Raw genomic sequence first — 8,014 nt, 5'->3', positions numbered from 1 at the left:
ACCGAGTCCACACGATGGTCCGGCGGCCATCTTTGTAAGTGATTTGTTGCCTGCAATTTTGTTTTATGCTCCAAGTGGTTTTGATTACTTTTAAATAAAATACTACTCTATATTTCACTGTCTCTGGGCTGTGTGTGTGAGCTCTTTCCCCAGGAGGTACCTCACCCTGGATGGATCACTGACTGGTGAAGGGGAGGTTAGTTTGCAAGTATGCACACATAGGACCCCATAATACAGTGTAGGTCGTCAGGTCATTTCCCTTTTTCTCCTGCAGTGGATGGATACAAAGAACCAGCAAACACAAATGCTCCTGCGCTTGGGGATGGACTCGATACAGGCTACAACCACATAAGGAATGTCCTGGAACATGCACACCTTGCTGCCCTCAAATGGACCAGGGAAATCCAAATATACTGAATGAGGAAAGAAAAAACAGAGGGCGCACAGGCCTAGTGCATTACCATAAAAAATGTTTAATAAAAAATAAAGTATGTGTTGTACTCACAAACGACAATATAGTCAAGGCACATCATAAAGAACAGCTGGGTCAACACCGCGCTAACAGTCCGCAATAGGGAGTATAGACATCCAAAAGACTGACGCGTTTCGAAGACTTGCCTCTTCCTCAGAGCTCTGAGGTGTTGACCCAGCTGTTCTTTATGATGTGCCTTGACTATATTGTCGTTTGTGAGTACAACACATACTTTATTTTTTATTAAACATTTTATATGGTAATGCACTAGATCTGTGCGCCCTCTGTTTTTTCTTTCCTCATTCAGTGGATGGATACATCCTGAGGAGCGATTTCCATACAAGGCCTTTTTGCTTCTTGCTTCGGGTGAGTGCATAGTGCAGGAGGATTGTCACAGAAGCCACAGAAGTTACTTTTTATCATTGATCACTATTGGTTCACACAGTATGTTGGAAATTTGTATTGCTAGTCATTATTGATACACAAAGTATTGTTGGACACTGCAATACTGGACTTTATGAAAGTGAGTAATATTCAAATATTTGTTGTTTGGTTTTTGTTCACTTACCAGCGCTGCACTTTTATTTAAGAGGTAGGATTCAGCCTGTGTGTCTTCTCCAGGGTCTCCCTCAGCAGCGCAGGGGGTGGGAGGAGCTGAAAATCTGGACGGATAGTGAGAGCTGCCCAACTTATCATATTAACAAGCAGGTGACTACCAGCTTGTTAATATCAAAAGACTCCCACTCATCGGCAGCGGAGACAGTCATGGTCATATAGTGGCAGTTGACCGGCGACTGTGTTCGCTGGTTACCTCCCGCTGTGGGGCCTGGTCATTAACAGGACACATATCGGTACTGGTCTGCTGTCAGGGCTCCCGGGTATGACCAGAGGTGTGTGACTGACGCAGGGAAACGCAGACTTCAGATAAGTTATAAACAATTTATTAACACTAACAATACAAACATAAACGCAGTGCAATACTAAAACATAACACAGTGCAAACGAACCAAACCAAACCAACCACAGATAACAGTACATACAGTGCAAGCGTCAGGCAGGTCGGGTCAATATCAATCGGGCAGGTAGGTACAGGGGGAGCAAGCGGAGAATAGTCAGGTCACGAGAATGGTACAGCAACTAACAAGCAGGTAGGTACAGGGGGTCAGGCAGAGAATGGTCGGGGGCACAAGCCAGGGATCAGAACAGGAGAAATCAGCAGAGGTCAGAATCAAGCCGGGTCAGCAACAAGACAGGAACAGGAGCAGGAGCAGGAGCAGGATGCAGGATGCAGGAACAAGATACAGGGCCCAGGAAAAACACAACACCAAGGCAGAGTCTGCAGGTCTGAATGTCCCTTAAATACACCAGTATAATTAGTTCCAGGTGTTTGACTGGCTGCAAGGTTGAGTCTCTGATTGCTGGGAGCACCCGCTGGCCAGCCCTGGTACTGCAGCTCACAAGGCAGGTGAGTCCCACTATTGCTGGCCAGTCCATTCCTGACAGTACCCCCCCCTCAAGGAGCGGCCTCAGGACGCTCCAAACAGTCCTAACTGGGCAAAATGTTCCACCGCCCGGGTCTGGTAACTGGCGGGATATCAAAGACTGGCACTCCGGGCAGCGGCACACCGGGCAGAGGCACATCGGGCTGGACTCCGGGCAGAGGCCCATCGGGCTGGACTCCGGGCAGAGGCCCATCGGGCTGGACTCCGGGCAGAGGCCCATCGGGCTGGACTCCGGGCAGAGGCACATCGGATTACCAGGTGAAGCAGCAGGCACCGGGCCCCCAGGCGGGGTGACAGGCACCGGGCCCCCAGGCGGGGCAACAGGCACCGGGCCCCCAGGCGGGGCGACAGGCACCGGGCCCCCAGGCGGGGCGACAGGCATCGGGCCCCCAAGCGGAGGGGCGACAGGCATCGGGCCCCCAGGCGAGGCGACAGGCATCGGGCCCCCAGGCGGGGCGACAGGCATCGGGCCCCCAGGCGGGGCGACAGGCATCGGGCCCCCAAGCGGAGCGGCGGGCGCCGGGCACCCAGGAGGGGCGACGGGCATCGGGCCCCCAGGAGGGGCGACGGGCATCGGGCCCCCAGGAGGGGCGACGGGCATCGGGCCCCCAGGCGGAGCGGCGGGCACCGGACCCCCAGGCGGAGCGGCGGGCACCGGACCCCCAGGCGGAGCAACAGGTCTCGGGCCCCCAGGCGGAGCGACAGGTCTCGGGCCCCCAGGCGGAGCGGCGGGCACCGAGTCGTCTGGCAAGACTGCGGGCACCGAGTCGTCTGGCAAGACTGCAGGCACCGAGTCGTCTGGCAAGACTGCGGGCACCGAGTCGTCTGGCGGAACAGCGGGCACCGAGTCGTCTGGGAAGACTGCGGGCACCGAGTCGTCTGGCAAGACTGCGGGCACCGAGTCGTCTGGCAAGACTGCGGGCACCGAGTCAACTGGCGGAACAGCGGGCACCGAGTCGTCTGGCAAGACTGCGGGCACCGAGTCGTCTGGCAAGACTGCGGGCACCGAGTCAACTGGCGGAACTGCGGGCACCGAGTCGTCTGGCAAGACTGCGGGCACCGAGTCGTCTGGCAAGACTGCGGGCACCGAGTCGTCTGGCAAGACTGCGGGCACCGAGTCGTCTGGCAAGACTGCGGGCACCGAGTCGTCTGGCAAGACTGCGGGCATCGAGTCAACTGGCGGAACTGCGGGCACCGAGTCGTCTGGCAAGACTGCGGGCACCGAGTCGTCTGGCAAGACTGCGGGCACCGAGTCGTCTGGCAAGACTGCGGGCACCGAGTCGTCTGGCAAGACTGCGGGCATCGAGTCCACTGGCGGAACTGCGGGCACCGAGTCGTCTGGCAAGACTGCGGGCACCGAGTCGTCTGGCAAGACTGCGGGCACAGAGTCGTCTGGCAAGACTGCGGGCACCGAGTCGTCTGGCAAGACTGCGGGCACCGAGTCAACTGGCGGAACTGCGGGCACCGAGTCGTCTGGCAAGACTGCGGGCACCGAGTCGTCTGGCAAGACTGCGGGCACCGAGTCATCTGGCAAGACTGCGGGCACCGAGTCGTCTGGCAAGACTGCGGGCACCGAGTCAACTGGCGGAACAGCGGGCACCGAGTCGTCTGGCAAGACTGCGGGCACCGAGTCGTCTGGCAAGACTGCGGGCACCGAGTCGTCTGGCAAGACTGCGGGCACCGAGTCGTCTGGCATTGGATCGTCTGGCTCGACAGCGGGCATCGGGTCACCAGGTATGACAGCGGGCACTGGGTCACCAGGCATCAGGTCATTTGGCTCGCCAGCGGGCACCGCGTCATCTGGCAAGGCAGTGGGCACCGAGTCACCAGGTACGACAGCGGGCTCTGAGTCAATTGGCACGACAGCGGGCACCGGATCAGGTACCGGATTATCTGGATCAACAGCGGGCATCGAGTCAACTGGCCTAATAGGATCATCATGCTGGATCAGTTCATTATGCTGGGTAGAAGCATCCGGCTGAGTAGAGGCATCCGGCTGAGTAGAGGCTTCAGGCTGAAGAGAGGCATCAGGCTGAGTAGAGGCTTCAGGCTGAGTAGAGGCTTCAGGCTGAGTAGAGGCTTCAGGCTGAGTACAGGCATCAGGCTGAGTAGAGGCATCAGGCTGAAGAGAGGCATCAGGCTGAACCACGGAAGGCAGGTTCTCAGACGGTAGGCTCTCCGGTTTGGATACTGGCAGGATGGTACTGGTTGGAAAGAATTTTCGCTTTTTTCTGGTTTTAACTACTGGAGCACTGCAAGTAAACGCAGGTCTGCAAATGAATGGAGCAGCTGGAGACAGAGAAGAGCTGGAGGATGGAACAGGGGAAGGAACAGTCGCTACAGAGGGCTTCTTTACAGGGTTAAAGGCAGGATAGGTGTAGCGAGTGGGAACAGGGTACTGACATGCGGTAGATAGCAGGGCAGGAGGAGCTGTTGGGAATACAGGAGTAGAGCTTTGAGGAAATAGATTAGAAGCAGGACTGGGTTTTTGTAAGCTGACTGAGGCTGGGTGCAACAAATCTGTCCATGTCTGCAGTATGGGTTGAACAAAGCTGAGCTTACACAAAGCCTGTCTGACCAAAGACTGCACTGCGTTTATACAATCTCTTAGTGTCTGTGGTGAACATGTGGAATAACGCTCCAGAAAGTAACCCACATCATCCTCTAATAATCATACCAGGGACTCTACCTGGTCTGCACTAAATGGTGGCAAAAATTCATCCCTGCATTCGGGGGTACCAGATGAAACCAACTCAGCACAAACCTCAATCAATGGCTGCACCTCAGAGAACTCTGTGCCCTGATCTACTAGAACATGAGCGAGCCGTATACATTCTAGCAGTTCATCCCGGGGATACTCCCTCAGAGTTTGATAAGCATACTCCCTGTCATCAAACACTAGCAGATATAAATACGCAACCTCATCCAGATCCATCCTTCCCATCAACAAACCAAGATGGCTTCCCTGTGCAGCCACTTCTGGTCAGGATTGGCCTTGGTGTAATGTCAGGGCTCCCGGGTATGACCAGAGGTGTGTGACTGACGCAGGGAAACGCAGACTTCAGATAAGTTATAAACAATTTATTAACACTAACAATACAAACATAAACGCAGTGCAATACTAAAACATAACACAGTGCAAACGAACCAAACCAAACCACCCACAGATAACAGTACATACAGTGCAAGCGTCAGGCAGGTCGGGTCAATATCAATCGGGCAGGTAGGTACAGGGGGAGCAAGCGGAGAATAGTCAGGTCACGAGCAGGGTACAGCAACTAACAGGCAGGTAGGTACAGGGGGTCAGGCAGAGAATGGTCGGGGTCACAAGCCAGGGATCAGAACAGGAGAAGTCAGCAGAGGTCAGAATCAAGCCGGGTCAGCAACAAGACAGGAGCAGGAGCAGGATGCAGGATGCAGGATGCAGGGCCCAGGAAAAACACAACACCAAGGCAGAGTCTGCAGGTCTGAATGTCCCTTAAATACACCAGTATAATTAGTTCCAGGTGTTTGACTGGCTGCAAGGTTGAGTCTCTGATTGCTGGGAGCACCCGCTGGCCAGCCCTGGTACTGCAGCTCACAAGGCAGGTGAGTCCCACTATTGCTGGCCAGTCCATTCCTGACATCTGCGGCTCGGGGGTTGGGACCCCTGGTTTAGATTGTCTACAGTTCTTGTTTTGGCAATTCAAGGAATGGCTGCAAAGACCATCATATAATGGAGGCTGCTTAACTGGTTCAAAGCTTTTTTGGCTGAGCGTGAGAGTGGGATTAATGGTGATCTAGTTAATAAAACAAGTGATTTTGTGATTGTGATTAACATCCAATTTGGTAAACATCCAATGGGAATTGGTCCCACAAAAATTGAGGATCCTGATAGTTGTTTAAATTCTTCATTATGCTATTAAAAATAAAAAAAAAAAAAATTCTGAGCCATTTCTGTCTCTTGCTGGATATTGCGGATGTCTCTTGCTGGATATCTTTGCTGGATATGGGAGATGTCTCTTGCTAGATATGGGGCTGTCTCTTACTGGATATGAGACTGTTTCTTGCTGGATATTGGGAATGTCTCTTGCTGGATATTGTGGATGTCTCTCTCTGGATATGGGAGATGTCTCTTGCTAGATATGGGGCTGTCTCTTACTGGATATGAGACTGTTTCTTGCTGGATATTGGGAATGTCTCTTGCTGAATATGGGGACTGTCTCTTGCTGGATATTGTGGATGTCTCTCTCTGGATATTGGGGATTTCTCTTGCTAGATATGGGGCTGTCTCTTGCTGGATATGAGCCTGTCTATTTGCTGGATATGGGGATGTCTCTTTACTGGATATTAGGGATGTCTCTTGCTGGATATTGGGGATGTTCCTTGCTGGATATGGGACTGTCTCTTGCTGGATATTGGGGACTGTCTCTTTGCTGGAGATGGGCTGAAAGTGCCTCTGAGCTTACTTTGTTAAGTGCTGAATATTTCAAATTTTTTGTACATTTTACTATATTGTTTTTTATTAACAAATTTATTACAAATTACTTGTATAGCCCCGTAAATTACACTTGGTTCTCGGTTTTATAAAGGGGGTGGTGCTAGAAGGTGTGTAGCGGTGGAGACAAGGGGCAGTCCCAGGGGGCGGTTCTAGGGGTCGGTAGGAGGAGGAAATAGGCGTGACCTAGGGGTGGGGGGTGATTTCCTGCACCTTTTCTCTGAGAAAAAAAGCTCTGCTACTAATATTTATTCATATAGGGTTCCAATTAAAATGTCCCTAAAAAAGTAAAAATTATTTAGGTAGACAGATTAGTCATACAGTCATTGTCTCGCTAACCTGGGCATCTATGCTTTAACCACTTGCCGACCGCGCATAGCCGAATGACGGCTTCACCGCGGCCGGCCAGTTCTGAGTGGACGTCATATGACGTCCTCCCAGAACGCGCTCTCCTGCGCGCCCCAGGGGGCGCGCACCCGGCGATCTCCGTGATCGCTGTGTCCTACGGACACAGCTGATCACGAGATGTGGTGAAAGGCCGATCCCACCGGCCTTTTACCACGTGATCAGCGGTGTCCAATGACACGCTGATCACAGGAAAATGCAAGTGCCGGTTCTTGGCTGCACTTTCCTCACGCTGTCAGATCGTGAGGAAAGTACTGCCGAGAACCGGCAGTTGTCAGAGCGGGGATCGGCACCGATCATCAGGGCACTGATGATCAGTGCCCTGATGATCGGTGCCCAGCAGTGACCCCCGCAAGTTCCGATCAGCTGTGCGCCCACTAGCCCCGCCCACCCATTCCCAGCAGTGCCCCCACCTGTGCCCAGCAGTGCCCCCACCTGTGCCCAGCAGTGCCCCCACCTGTGCCACTCTGCAGTGCCACCTACATGTGCCCAGCAGTGCCACCCACCTGTGCCCACCCACCTGTGCCCACCAGCGCCACCCACCTGTGCCCACCAGTGCCGCCCACCTGTGCCCACCCACCAGTGCTGTCCACCAGTGCCACCCACCAGTGCCACCCACCAGTGCTGCCAGTCAGTGCCACCAGTCAGTGCCCAGGGGTTGTGCCAGTCAGTGCCGCCAGTCAGTGCCCAGAAGTGATGTCAGTCAGTGCCGTCTATCAGTACCCATCATCAGTGTCACCTATCAGTGCCGCCTATCAGTGCTGCATATCAGTGCCGCCTATCCGTGACCCCTAATTAGTGCTGTCTATCAGTGCCGCCTATCCGTGCCACCTCATTAGTACTGCCTATCAGTGCCCTTTAGTGCTGCCTATCAGTGCCCATCAGTGCCGCCTATCAGTGCCCATCAGTGCCGCCTCATCAACGCAAATCAGTGAAGGAGAAAAAATACCTGTTTGAAAAATTTTATAAAAGAAACAAATAAACTTTTTTTTTTTTTTCAAATTTTTTGCACTTTTTTTAATTTATAGCGCAAAAAGTAAAGTGCCCAGTGGCGATTAAATACCACCAAAAGAAAGCTCTATTTGTGAGAAAAAAATGATCAAAATTTCATATGGGTACAATGTTGCATGACCGCGCAATTGTCAATCAAAGTGCGGC

The sequence above is a fragment of the Staurois parvus genome, unplaced genomic scaffold, assembly GCF_062004578.1.
Source record: "Staurois parvus isolate SC_StPar_1 unplaced genomic scaffold, SC_StPar_1.0 ptg000662l, whole genome shotgun sequence".
NCBI classification, from domain to species: Eukaryota; Metazoa; Chordata; class Amphibia; order Anura; family Ranidae; genus Staurois; species Staurois parvus.
Note: the sequence above shows the minus strand (reverse complement) of the source record.